At 35.6% G+C, this 14,603-nt stretch overlaps 1 long non-coding RNA gene across 9 annotated transcripts in view; it reads right to left on the bottom strand.

Annotated features, from left to right (window-relative positions):
* Window positions 1-14,603, bottom strand: part of LOC144313047 (uncharacterized) — a 554,585-nt gene that overhangs the window by 170,960 nt on the left and 369,022 nt on the right. For all 9 annotated transcript variants that reach the window (XR_013378734.1, XR_013378733.1, XR_013378735.1 and 6 more), the window contains one exon: window positions 9,128-9,264. This is a non-coding gene — a long non-coding RNA (uncharacterized LOC144313047). The remainder of the gene's footprint in view (window positions 1-9,127; window positions 9,265-14,603) is intronic.

Genomic DNA, 14,603 nt, shown 5'->3' with positions numbered 1-14,603 from the left:
AAAGCTGTGAGAAATAAATTTCTGCTGTTTATAAACCACTTGTTTTGTGGTATTTTGTTAGAACAACCTGAGAAGACTAAGACAGATGGCATGGTGGGAAGGCCCCAGCTTGCACAGAGACAGGGTCCTTGGCTGAGGGGTCTCCACAGACACGGATTTGAATGTGTGTGTGCTCCTGATGCATCTGCTGCCGATGTTCCCTTGTCACAGGCAACACATGGCAGTTTCTCCTGCAGAGCTCCCTGGTATTATGTCCAGTTGCTGACTAGGTTGTCACCTTGGCCCGTGCTTGAACTCCCATTCAGGTCCTAGTTGGAGCAATCTCTCTGCTCAAAGATATAGATGATTTCCCTGACAAATGGGACACCCAACTATTTTCTGCACCCTCCTCCCTCCCACAATGGGGTACATGATAACTACTTAACTCCTCCATTCCAAAAGTTTTTAAACTCTTCCTTTCTCTGTAGTAACATACACCCTAATTTTGTGAACCTTTCCATACTGATTCTGGGATCAATGATGTGACTTCCTTTGGCCATTGGGATGTTAGCAAATTTAGCTCAAGCAGAGGTTGGAAATACGCTTAGGGGTTGGAGCATGTCCTCTCTCTTGCTGCACTTACTAAGGCCATTATGTGAGTAAGTCTCAGCTATTCTGCTGGAAGACGTGGAGCCACATTGAAGGACCAGAGCTGTCACAGACAACAGCCAGTCAAATGTCAGACATGTTAAGTGAGGCCACCTGAGACAGCAAGCATCCAGTAGTCATCTGCCAACTAATCGCAAAACTGGCAGATGCTTACAGAAGAAAGAGCAAATCTGGTTGGGACCAGACCAAACTGTGACTCACAGGATCAACAGCTAAACAAATGACTGTTGTTTTAAGCCATTTATTGGGGGACAGTTTGTTATATAGCAATAGCTAACTGACAGTCAGAGTGATGGCTATCACAAGTCCTCTCTCTGCCTGGACCTTCAATGCCACCATTTCTATGTTCTACTCTGCTGGTGTTGGAGAAGGTCACTCTGTGGGTCAGCTTCCTACCTGAGTCCCAGGTGGTAACAGATGGACAATATATTCCCTAAGCTGGGTTGCTTTTGAGAGGGAAAAGAGGTGTTATTGATAATTACTGTAGTATAATAATAGGTAAAATTGGGACTGTCCAGGGAAATGGAGATATATGATTTTATAGGTATAAGTAAATTTGCTCCTTGGGTTTCCTTCTAGAATTTCTTTAGTAGAAAAAAAGATTTCTATGCCCCACTGCCACCCATGCCCTTAGGGTTTGCTTTTGTCAGTTTGGGCTGCCATAACGAATCACCATAGATTGAATGGTTTAAATAGAAACATTCCTCAGAGTTCTAGAGTGGGGGAAGTCCAGGATCAAGGTGTTGGCATGGTACAGGTCTGTTGATGGTCCTCTTGCTGATTTGCAGATGGCTGCCTTCTTGCTGCATACACATGGTAGACAAAGAGGAAGCAAGCTCTCTCTGGTATCTTCTCATAAGAGTATTCATTCCATTGTTAAGGCCCTATCTTCATAATATAATTACCTCCTAACACCATCGCTTTGGGGATTAGGGTTTCATCACATGAATTATGAAAAGACACAAACATTAACTCGATAGCACAGTTCAAACACAGAAGGCAGAACTGAGATTCAATCATGTGTATGCATCTACACTGTCTCTCTTGATCTCCTTTTTGATTCTGATTCTTTTCCTCTTTCTACCCCTTAAGTGGCTGAATCAAGTTTATTTTTGTAGCCAAAGAAATACTGTATCTTGGACGGGCTGCATTGCGTACAGCTGAATGGCATGTACTCTGGAGCCAAACCACTTGAATTAAAATACCAGCTCTACTACCATTTGTGTACAACCCTGTATAAGTTAACTAATCTGCTTGTGCCTCAGTTTTCTTACCTAGAAAATAGCAGTAATAAAATAACATCAACTTCACAGGAATTCAACAGCTTAAAATATGAAAAATACTTGCAGCAGTTAATTTCGCCCAGTGTGGAGCATTATGATTTTATGTCCTCCCATGCATTCATCCGTATTCAGTGATTTTTCTCAGGTCTGAGTCCTCAAGGCTCTGGCTTATGATCTTCCATATCAACGTATAGGAAAACTCAGAGAAAAACTTTCTATCTTAACCCTCTAGTTCTTACATATCAAATGTGCTTCAGTTTGCAGATTATTTCTTTGGTAATTGAATTTAAAAACCCTATCTTGAAAGTTAAGGGAAGAACTGAACACTTTTGTAAGATGCTTTCACTCTTCTCCCTAGAGCAAGAAGTTCTCTATCTTGTAGCCTGCTGCTAATGGTGGGAGGGGGTAGGGATTAAAACATAGTTATCAAGAATGGAAAATGACATCAATTATATTTCACAATACTTTTTATATTTCACAATATTATTCAAACATAATTTTTGAAAAATGTGACCATCTACACACTCATAGTAAACTATTTTGCCATTTTACACAATATGTAACTTATAATAATTACAACATAATGGTCATAGAATTTATTCACCAATTTTTGAACCCTAAGAATTGTTTTTATTTCTCTGATGCAAACATTATATAAATGAAAAACCTTTTAGCAAAATTGTACACAAATATGTCTTCAGCATACATTTGCAGAGATGAATGTGCTAGAACAAAAGCCATTTTACATAGTTTGCCTATATACATGCATATGTATAGGCATCCTCAATTTTATGATTAGATACTTTGTTGATCTTTAATTAAGATGACCTTGTATAAATAGTTAGAGTCAGGGGGTAGACTATGTGAAAATGAGTTTTCTGGGTGGCTGGAAACCTGGAACACTTGACCCATCCTCAACAGGGATAAGGTTTTGCTAATGCTTTTAGCTTGAAACCCAAAAATGCTTCAGATGTCTATGAATACTCTTTGTAAGGGCATTTTATTTGTGACTATATAGTCTTCATGAATTTTAATATAAATCAATAATACAAAACAGCATTGGTAAACTTTTACTGTGAAGGGTCAAACAGTAAATACTGTAGGCTTTATAGGTTATATGGTTTTTGTTGCAATTACTCAGCTCTGGAAAGTAGCCTTTGACAATATGTCAATGAATCAGAGTGGCTGTGCTCCAATAAAACTTTATTTATAATATAGTGGCCTTTAGCCATAATTTCCTTACACCTGGTATAAAGGAACTGTGCATTAAATAAATGGGCTTTCCCAACCTGGAAAGGCCCAACTCTTTATATACGTCACTGCGAGGGGATATATATTCTCATTAGGAATTTGGGAACCAAGAACAACTGAACTAATGTACACTATATTTTTCCCACATCATGTAGCTACTCTCTTCTGAGAAATATGAGACTTAAAAAAAAAAAAAAAAAAAAGAAATATGAGACTTAATCTAATTCACAATTATTGTTTTGCTGTGTGTATGGCTGTGTGTTTGTGTGAGAGAAAGAATACATGTTATTGTGTAGCAATAAAAAATATTAAAAAAGTGAAATACAGTTCTATAAGTTAAATCAACTAATATAATCATTAGCTTTATAGGAAAATGCATCCTTCTTATATAACAAAAATATGGTACAGTATATTGATGTTTTTATCTTAACCAATTTGATAGATATTTTAAAAGATAACTTTATCTTTTTGGTTTAATTTATATTTTATAGATTTCTAATACAGTTGAGATTTCTCTTTCTTACAATTTAAACAATTTAATAGGTTGCAATAAGACCTAGACAAATTTATGGTCCTCTTGAAATGACTGGGCCATAGTTTTAACTCAGTATTACTGAGGCCACCTTCCCCCACCCCCAATTAAGATTACCTGACATCTGTCACATGCCTGTAGGCCATGGAGAAGATGGGATTTTAGTGGCAGGAAATTCATTGAGGTCCAATTCTATCTGGTTTATTTTATGTTCCATCTGTTCAGTAGCCAGAAATGAGATAGTGGATGAGCCCAGGTTCTCTTATTCCTCATGGGCACACTCAGACACTTCCTGGGACACAACTCTAACCTCCTACCTCAAACGTTCCCTCTTGCCACTGAAAGATGAGAGTCTGGGATCCACTCAACACAGACCCAAGGTGACTGGATCATCTGGCCTGCCCCATGAGGTTGCAAACTGTAGGTGAGCAGGTATGGAACGACATGAATAGTAAAGCACTCCAGGTCCCAGGTGCCATTGGTGCTGTCTTGGCATCTGGAATTTCAGATGGCCAAACCCAGAAGAGCTCCATGGGAACAGCAATGGGAGACAGGAGACACCAAATAAATTCTATTTAATTCCTCTTCATGCATCACCTCAATAGACTTTGAGGGTATTCAGAAATTCATAGGAATTCTCTTATGATGTTCCTTGAAGCCATGGAGCAACCAGGCGTGCCTAAGATACTGTAGCCAATTTAGAATTGCACTTCTTCCTTCCTTTTCTACCTAATAAAATTAGGAATTTCCCTCCTAATTAGGGAATTAGGTATTTCCCTCCCTAATAAAATGTTAACACATAAGTTTTTGTCTTTAAACCTGTTTTCTAGAGCAACTGTGCCACGAACGGGTGCATTTGTTTGTATGTGTGAAAGGGAAGGTAATACAATATCCTTTTTGAAAAAACTTTCAAAACTTACATTGTTATTTTGGAGAGTGGATTTACCCTAGACTTTGCATATGTTAAATCCCAAATTAATTTGCGTTACACTGCACTCACATGACCTTACCAAAAAAATACCCCATTTCACTCATTTTCTTGTATTACTAATTTTTGTGTGCATGTCAAAGTGGAGGAAGGGTGCACCTGTTTTAAATTTTTTATTTGAAATATAAAACCATGGGGTGACAAAAAAAGTTTTAAATGGCAAACTCACTTGGCTGAGTTTTTTTTTAAATCAAATATTGATAAGGTAAACACATGGCTCTGATTAACTAATAAAAGACCATTCATTCAAGAATGAACATTTTCTTTAAATTAGCATTTGAGTAAGCAACTTGGCCTTACTCACTGCTTAGGCCATGGTCTCCTTCAAGTTAATTCAATAAATGACTCATATTTAAAGCATCTTCTTTCTCTTATTTTACTTTATAGCACTTATCACCAATTAACATTAGAAATTTCACTTATTATTGCTATTTTAATTCACTGAAGTTTCAGTTCTTTGAATTAGAATTATTAGAATTGCCCTGTTTTGTTTACTGCTATCTTCCCAATGCCTAGAACAGTACATACTTGAAAAATAGTAGGCACCTATTAATCTTTGAAAAATAATGAAAGCTGATTTAGGAAAGAAGAAGCCATGGTCAATATTTAGATGATTATTAATAATGCCTTAGATTTGTAAAACACATCTAAGAAATTTCAGAGGGGTTTTACCTGTATGAACTCAAATATACCTAATAATAACCTTGTAAATAGAAATAACAGCTATTTTTGTGCCTACTTCACAGATAAGGAATCTACAATTTTTAGTTTATGTGACTTCTCTAAGTTAATCTTCTCAGTTATAGGAGGAAGCATGATCTTTTCTGCTTTTTCAGACTTAAAGATTGATTTTGGTGTTATTACTTTTTTAAGAATAAGTCATTTCTGGATATAATATTATAGCAAGTAGTTGGTTATATCATAACTACATAATTATCATACCTTGAGACCACTGATACTACATAAACTGATAAATTTCCTTGGCTAATCAAACAGGTTGGCATAAGTTAGACAACGATGAAATGGAGCAAGTGTCAAATGCAACTCTGTAGTATCACACACACACACACACACACACACACACACACCATGCACACAGAAGCTATGCCATTAGACAGTATTTAAAAGGAACACATATCTAGGTAATAATTCATGACCTGCTATTCTGCAATCAACTCTGGTGAGAGCCTGATGATAAACCTAGCATTTTCATCACCCTAAAATTTAATTTTTTCTCTTTACCTCAATTTATCACCTCATATCTTACACTGAAAACAGCTCTTCTATTTTGTGTGATTCAAGAACTAATCTCCTGACCTCCTATTCCTGCCAATCAAATTAGTCTGAACTAATTAGCATGAAAACAAATGCGATCATCTAAGGAGATGTTTGTTTCCTGCCTTTATTGGGAAACAAAGACGTAGTGGTTGGATTACTTCAGTAAGTAGCAAAACAGGTAATTTCCCTTTTTAAAGCTACTTAAAAGCCAAAGGTGATTTCAATTATTCACCAAATATGTACATCGTATGTGTTAACCAGTGACTGTACAAAACGACAGAATAATAGCATTCCTCATTCAAACGCAGCTCTATTATATACGATGCAGAGATGTGCTCTTCACACTAAAGCAGACAATGAATACACATTGTGTGACACACAAAGCTTAAAAATAGAGATGTGTGGGTAGCCAAGTATCTGCTGTGACAAAGATCTGATTTACTAATTATCTGCAACACATTTTGGGTCCCATGGCTGCTACCCCAATCTTTTTACAATTCACCTGAGGGTGATTTTGGCAGGCTGTCAACAGGCAAACAGGGAAATAAGTTGGGAAACATTAATAAAGGTTGAGAACAACAGCTTTTCATGCTTTGAGCTCATCATTCAAGTATAACAAAAACTGTAAGATGAAGAATGGGGACAATGTGCTGAGAAGACAAGAAAGAGAGAAGCAAACATTTAAATGGCTGTAAAGTTACATTTGTGAACCTCTTGTCAAAACATGTTTGTTGTAGGTTTTTTTTTTTAAGTTGTCTTATACTTTTCCTTTTTTTTAGAAAAATCAACCAAGAGAGTTACACCCTCCATAACAGAGAAACACTTCTGTTCCTTAGTACAGCAAAATCTTTGTCCATTTTAACATAAAAAAATGACCACATACTATTAAGTCTCCAAAAAAGAGAGCAGAACTGTAATAGCTACATTCAGAAAAATAAAACCAAGGCATAACACGGAAATTAGCTTTTCTATGATTAAAAAAAAAAAACAGAATAGCTAATATTATTTATTTTCCTTCACTTACTAATGTGTATTTCTAAAATTTTTATAGGTCTTATATGCAAAATACGTGAGCATTGTGTTCAATATATTTAAACTACCTATTAACTGAATGAAACACCAACTTTAAGGAGTTATGAAAGTTAGGTATAAGTGGAAGTTATACTATGATTTCTCTAAGCTTAGGAAATTAATGGTGTGGTATTAAAATATACAATATACCAAAATGAGACTTTTATTCTCCATGATAAAAATGTAAATAATCTATTTAAACTTACTTATGGGAGTCATAAAATTAATTTAATTTAAATATACAAAGAATAACATAACAAACGTTTTAAACACTGTTATATATAGTTTAAATATCAGTTTATATAAAACATTAACTCGAAAAGCTTTCTTTATAGCCTGTCCCCAGTCTGGTTTCCTTCTCCAGCCCAATAATTAATCAGAATTCCTTCCTTCCTAGCTACTTCTAGCATTTTTACATACATGTGCTTCTATAAAAGGTAAACGATTACAAGTATCATTCTAAGACCTACTTATTTTTTGCATTCAACATTCTGTATTTGTGATTTTATATAGAGAGATATAGATACAGGTCATTTTTTAAAACGCTAAATAGCATCGTGTCATATAAACATAGTATATATTATTTATTTTTGTTGGTGCCTGCTTAAGTTCCTTTTTACTTGCTGTTTTAGACAATGTTTTTAGTGCAGATCCTTATACATGTCCCCTTGTGCAAATATACAAGAATATTATTAGGCCATGTACCCAGAAGAGCAATTACTGGGGAGACATCAAATTTTAAAATTAATAGGCACCTTAGAAATGATCTGACACCATTAACTCCTTTTGCCGAGGCACAATTAACAAACAGTGGCAAGACTAATAGTAGATTCCAAGTGGGGATCTAATTTCTGTGCTCTTGACATTGTGTCACTACTTTCTGTCCATTTTGGCCTTTTTATGTACCACACAGGTGCCTGTGCATTTATTCTCAATACAACCCATGAAAGTAGCCCCTTACAATCTAGTTCACATAATACTATAAAGTCACTGACTGCACATTTGCAGGTTGCAAGGACACAGGACCAGGAATGAGAAGACTTCAACTGTGCTATTCATGTTTGATACACTGTGGTCACCATGCACCTCACTTAACTTCCATTTCCCCCAATTCTTCTTAGACCTTTCTTTGGCTGGACAAACTTCATCTATATTATTCTGCTGCCACAAACCTATCTCAAAGCTGAGTATCTGGTCTGATGCTGTCATTTTCTAATACATTCTCCACTTCCCCTTCTGTACTATACACAGTAGTTAGAATTTATTTAAAAAATGTAAATTGGGGGCACCTGTGTGGTTAAGCTTCTGACTTCAGTTGGTTGAGCCTTCAGCTCAGGTCATGATCTCAGGGTCCTGGGATCAAGCCCCAAGTCAGGCTCAGGCTCTCTGCTCAGCAAGAAGCCTGCTTCTCCCTCTCCCTCTGTGATCGCTCTCTCTCTCTCTCTCTCTCTCTCTCTCAAATAAATAAATAAAATCTCTCAAAAATTATGTAAATTGAATCATGTCACCACCTACTTAAAGCCGTGACAGTCTCCTTATTGCTATTAGAATAAAATTCTAATTCCTTACCAAGGTCTATCTAGTCTCATCTGTGCCACTATCATCTTCATTGGCTATGCTCCTGGCACACTGGTCTTGCTTGTCCCAAGTACTTTTCTTTGCGTATCATCTTTCTTCTGCCCAGATTGCTCTTCCCACATTACTTCACATGGCTGATTCACTCCCCCTCTTCAGGTACAGTCTAAATATAACTTCTTGAAAGAGGCCTCCATTGTCCATCCAATCCAAAGTAAGCCTCTATTCCCTTACTCACCCCCAGTATCACCAATCATTCTCCTTTACAAACTGTATTATTTTGTGAGGGTTGCCATAACAAGATATCACCACCTGGGTGACTTACACAACAGAAATGTATTGTTTCACAATTCTGGATCCAAGACCCAAGGGTCAGCAGAGTTGATTCTTTCTGAGGGCTGTGAGGAAGAATCTGTTCTAGGTCTTTCTTTTCTAGTTTTTGGCAGTTTGTTAGCAATCTTTGGCATTCCTGGCTTATAGAAACATCACCCTGACACCTACCTTCATCTTCACATGGTGTTCTCCCTGTGTTCATGTCTATATCCAAATTTCCCCTTTTATGAAGACATTATCTTGTATTAGGGGCCCACACAATTCCAGCATAACCTCCTCTGAAGGTAATTACATCTGCAACAAACCTATTACCAAAAAAAAAAAAAAAAAAGGTCATATCCTGAGGTCCTGGGAATTAAAACTTAAATATATGAATTTTGGGAGGGGACACAATTCAACTCATAAGATGCACTTTTCAAAATGTATAATTATGTGTGTTCATTCATTTGTTTAATGATCATTTCCTTTACCAGACTGTAGAGGGGCATATTTTTGTTTTCTTTCTTTTTTTTTTCTACATATGTATACTCAGTGTCCTCAATAGGCTTGGCACCTGATGGATAGTCAATAAATATTTGTTGTTTTTCTACACATGTCATTACATGATTTATAAAGTCTATTACTGGTTTGAATTTTGTGATTTTTGTTTTCACTATGCCCAATTTTATCATCATAATTTTATCCAATGCCATCCCAGGGCAAAGTTTTAAAAATGTAAACCATATGTCAAAATAAAGCAAACATAAATCCTGTTTTGCTGCATAACTTCCTAAATAATTCAACCCAAAATATGTACACTTTCAGAAAGGAGATGGAGGTATCGCCATAGTTCACTTAGTAATTTTTCAACCAACTTTCAATTTACTTTCGCTCTGAGGAATGAGGTCTAAGAGCAATAATATAAAATGTAACCCCACTATATTTTATACTGGACAAGAGAAACTTCAGAAAACTCACCTCTACAGTTCAAAATATCACTGCCTTCTGCTGTACTGTCAGTTTGTCTTTTGTTCTTTTTATGTCCACCTCCCTCTACAACCAGAGCCCTGAATCCTATTATAGCCTACTTTCTGAATATACTTAATCATGCATTTATTCTCTTTTTCCTCAGCCTTCTCTTACAGTCCCTTTTTTACCAGTTCTATCTCCTATGCTGTCAAAAAAGCATGAGTCTCCCATTTTAAGAAGGCCTGTTTTAAATCCTCCAAATCTATTATTGGATCTGGTCCCTCAACTCAACCTTCTTGATATTTTCCTTCAGCCTCTTTAAATCAATCCCGTCACCTCTGCTAGAGGAACCTTCCAAAAATGCCATTTTCATTATGCCACTTCACTGATTTAAAACTATATTGGTGCCATATCACCTATTGGATCAAGTTTAAGATTCTAAGTCTCCATTAACTAGCCTTAGATTGCTCACCCTTTTTTAACTTCCACTGTAATTTCTCAAACTTATACCATCTGCTTTATTCTACCAACAGCCCTTGCCAATGTCAACTCTCTTACTTTATTTATGTTGCTTTTCTAAGTGAGAAAGACCTGCCTACATCTTCCTGAAAAATCCAGCTCTACCCAGTCATTAAGTTTCAGCTAAGGGAAATTTCTCTCATGGAATTGACTCTTCCAGTCCATACAATCTTCTCTGTCTGACATTCTATAGCAATTTTAGTTAGGAAGCAATAAGGGAAAAGATGTATTTTTAGTTATATGCGTGAACATTACACTTCTAGTTCATCTGTGCTTTCTGGCATTCTTCAAATCTCAGTAAATACATAACCATCCTCAGCACTGTCGTCCGTAATTAAGCCTGAGCTACATGGAATCTATTAAGGCAAGTCTTTAAGCAACACTGCGTTTATGTCACGTATACACTATTCTCTGTATATTTTTAATTGTTTTAGTTCTTCATATTATTATTTTAATGCCTAAGTTCTTCATATCAGTTTTCATGTACAAATTAGGTATAGTTGCAGACTTCACGTGGAATAAACTACTTCTATAATAAACCTAGAGAAGACCTATAGACTTACTAGTAAAAAGACTTTGCAAACATATGTCAGCAGAAATCACAAAAACTGTAAAGCTAGGGAAGAGCATGAAAAAAATATTGAATTTCTTGTCATAAATGAAGTTCTTTCTGATAGTTTATCCTTATTTTGTACCTAGCTACTCTATTTTTTAACCATATATAATGAGTAAAGGATTATTATGCTCCTGGCTCATGATTCTTTAACTTCAAACGTAATAGTGCAATACTAATGGAGGAAAAATGGGATGTATGAATATAAAATGATATTAATGGACTACAAAAGAGTGTTAATTTGGAATGCATTTCTTAAAAAATGACAAGAATGATCTCACCCATATAGAGAACACATTATCTATAACATACATAAAGTGAAAATATATTAAATACCTGTTTTAACAATATTAATTTTATGTAATCCTTTTTAGAAACTATAAAAAGTATAAAATTTTACATTTTGACTTATTGTTCAGAGTCTGTTTTCCATATCAGACTATAAACTCTCTGTAAGGAGTCACCATGCCTCTGTTGTTTATTATTGTATCCCACTCTCTAGACCCAGGCTGCCAATCCTATAGTCACCAGCTACACACAGTTTTCATAAACTTGAAATGTGGCTAGTCCAAAATGACTTGTGCTATAAGCCAAATACACACTGAATTTTGAAGCCTTCATAAAAAAATTACAGTAGCTCAATAATTTTCATGTTCAGATACAATATTTACATATATTGTATTAAACTTTACCCCCCAAAAATGAAATTTACCCATGTCTTTCTACATCTCTGAGTATGGAAACTACAAAATTTAAAATTGTACATGGGACTTGCATTATACTTCTATTGGACAGTGCTGGCCCAAACTGTGCATAATATATTGTACACTATCACAAAAGTCCTTCATATGCATAAGTGAACCCATTCCAAAATATGTTAAAATAGACGTTTCTGCCACAATTATTTATTGACAGTTTATAATGTCAGCTATTTAAAACCATATTTTTTACAAGTCTAGAAAGTTTCTTGGAGAAGTGATTTTCTCTTTTATGCTCAACAAAGCTGACCTTTTATTCCATATACAACATCATTTGCATTATTTATAGCATGCAGGATGAATAAATTTTAGTTTTCTCATAGGCTGTCAACACGACACATTAAAACATGCCAGTTCAAAAAAAATTAAATTTCCGATCTTGCACTCACACAAATGACAAATTTCATACTTTATTTAAAATTGGGTTACTATTTTCTCTGAATTGACTGGATGTTTTGACATTGTCAAACCTTTTGGTAATACACAGTATCATATTTACAAATATTTTGCCAATATGCTTTGAAATAGAAGTGTAGGGCAATACACCCCCAGCACGTGTGCTCAGTTCTGCTTTACAGATGCCTTGCTCATTGACACACAAGTTCTATTACCAAGAACCAGCCTATTCATTTAAGTTCGTACTTACAGGCAAGACTAAAGCTCTCTGGAGTTGAGTATTAAAATTTAATAGAGCTTGGGAATGTCCAGTCTAAATATGATTACATTAAGAATTACAGTCAGAACAGCTTTTGAGAGCACTGTATTACCATTTGTTCCTCCTCTATGGGCAGCATCCATGGTCTATGAAATTGAGATATTGATCTTAATGACACAAAATGGTTGTGGATCCAGATAGATACAAAAGCCAGATGAGCTCCCTAGCAACACAAGGAAATATAGAACTTTGAAGCAGCACTTCTCTCCAGAAAATTTTAGAACTGACCTGTGAAATTTAGCCCAACTCATTTATTTTACAAATGAACACACAGATGCCCTGAGAGATTGACTGCCCATCGCTCAGAGAGATATCAATGTGATCTTTATTTGATTCTCTTCCCTTTGCAGCACCTGACTCTGAATTTATTTCATAGACACATTCATATTTCATATTAACTAACTGAACTGGGTTTCAAACAAGCCATCAACATTTCTCAAACTTAGCAAATGAAAGAAATAATAAGACAGAGCAAAATTGCTTAAATTCAATGAGAATAGTGAAAAATATGATGGCAGCCATAGATATTAATGAACCATCTTTTTAGCATAGTAACTGCCAAACATATAATTTTATTTTTTATACTTCGGAGTGTATATGCATTTTTCTTTCTATATTTGTGTACTATTTTTCCTAATTATAAATTAAAACAGTATGTAAAAGAGTCACCTTGAACCCTCATACCTTTGTCTTCTAAACTTCTAACCATTATTTCTATCAATTGTCATCTATGTCCCTTTTACATGATTATTAACACTCCAGAATTACCTCCTTTATAACTAGATTATGATTACAAACATTTTGAGAGCAGCAACTCTGCCTTATAAATTGTTATTGTTCTAATAGACTCTCATTAAAGAAAGGTCTAATACTTAGTAGAATGCATTTGGCATATTAGACAATCAATAGATGCAAGTTGATTGGCTGTTATGGGTTGTTTCCCTTCACTGACTTTGTGAGAGGAAGGTTAATATGTTCCAGATGCTGAAGGAAAGATGTGTGTTGAAGAAATTAGAAACTGGCAAAAACTCACTGTCAACTGTGTCATAGGGACCCCTGACTAAACACAGAACCAAGGGGCAAGCTAGACAGGTCTCCATGAGAGGATGTTATAATGTCTACAAACTCTGTGGCCTTACATCTCTGCACTATTTTTCTGGATTACAGGTCATAGCGCTTTGTAGACAATGTCATATTTACCTTGATGGTGTTCTCTGATTGTTAAGAAGGGGCTAATGCTTTGCCCATTTCCCTCTATTGCCACAGGGAAAAATATAAGCAAAGTAAGTCTGAATCATTTATACAGTGTTGCACCATAAGGCATCGAAAGAGGCAGGTGCAGGTCTCAGATGGTTGTCTAAGTCCAAATTCCACGCTCTATCTGCTAGATAATCCTGCTTTCCCTCTCCCTCTCAATAGAATATTTCCCTAGATAGTTCCTGAAACATTTATAGCAGAAGCCTGCAGAGTGACTGTTATAGAAGTTTGTGGAAAACTTCCAGGCATCTAAAAATGTAGGAAACGGCCACATTTCACTTTGGGTATTCACATTTGAGAAGTGATGTGTTTTTTTTTCTCCCCCTCAAATATTCAAAAGTTTGATCTAAGGCAAAAGTTTTACTATTCCTCCCTAAACTAGAGGAATGAAAACACCCATGAATTTTCATCAGTTTGCTGTAGGCAGAAATTTGCCAGTTTGCAGGAAAATGGCTTAAAAATCGAAGCTGAGATGAAATACTTGAACTTCTTGTGTGAACCTATGAAAGTAATATTTTTCTTTATCAGCTGATATGAAGGTTTGCACAAACCCTACATTACTTCAGTATAAAAATGACTTTTTCTGTCTAAAATGTCACAAAACTGTTTGGATTCTTCAAAACACATCCATAAAAGGATTCTCGTCCCCTTAATTTTGGCATATGCCATCATTTCCCTTTTATTCTTTATCTATTACCATATTTAACAGAAATTCCCTATAACTAACTTCCTTTAACCTCCACTGTGAGATACAGTTGTGGGAAGAGTGGTAAATGGGATGAAACTAGAGAACTTTTTCTTTCTCCAGATGTCAAAAATCTGCAAAGGCCAGAA

Source organism: Canis aureus, chromosome 4 (assembly GCF_053574225.1).
Source record: "Canis aureus isolate CA01 chromosome 4, VMU_Caureus_v.1.0, whole genome shotgun sequence".
In the NCBI taxonomy this organism is placed as follows: domain Eukaryota; kingdom Metazoa; phylum Chordata; class Mammalia; order Carnivora; family Canidae; genus Canis; species Canis aureus.
Note: the sequence above shows the minus strand (reverse complement) of the source record. Positions and strands in the feature narration are given on the sequence as shown.